Source organism: Juglans regia, unplaced genomic scaffold (assembly GCF_001411555.2).
Source record: "Juglans regia cultivar Chandler unplaced genomic scaffold, Walnut 2.0 Scaffold_1594, whole genome shotgun sequence".
NCBI classification, from domain to species: Eukaryota; Viridiplantae; Streptophyta; class Magnoliopsida; order Fagales; family Juglandaceae; genus Juglans; species Juglans regia.
In genome coordinates this window covers 1-200 of record NW_023346548.1, presented here as the reverse complement: position 1 = coordinate 200, position 200 = coordinate 1, and the positions used below count along the sequence as shown (strand labels likewise).

General features: G+C 55.5%; 1 pseudogene; it reads right to left on the bottom strand.

Moving 5' to 3' along the window:
• On the bottom strand, positions 1-141 carry LOC118345165 (annotated as a pseudogene; the record flags this gene model as incomplete).
• Positions 142-200: the final 59 nt, after the last annotated feature.

The following is a 200-nucleotide window of genomic DNA, read 5'->3' as shown; positions in this document are numbered from 1 at the left end:
CGTGCCCTCGGCCGAATGGCTTCGGGCGCAACTTGCGTTCAAAGCCTCGATGATTCGCGGGATTCTGCAATTCACACCAAGTATCGCATTTCGCTACGTTCTTCATCGATGCGAGAGCCGAGATATCCGTTGCCGAGAGTCGTTATGTATCATGGTAAAGATGTCCCCAACAACGCGCACACCGTTTCCGGGGCGCCCGT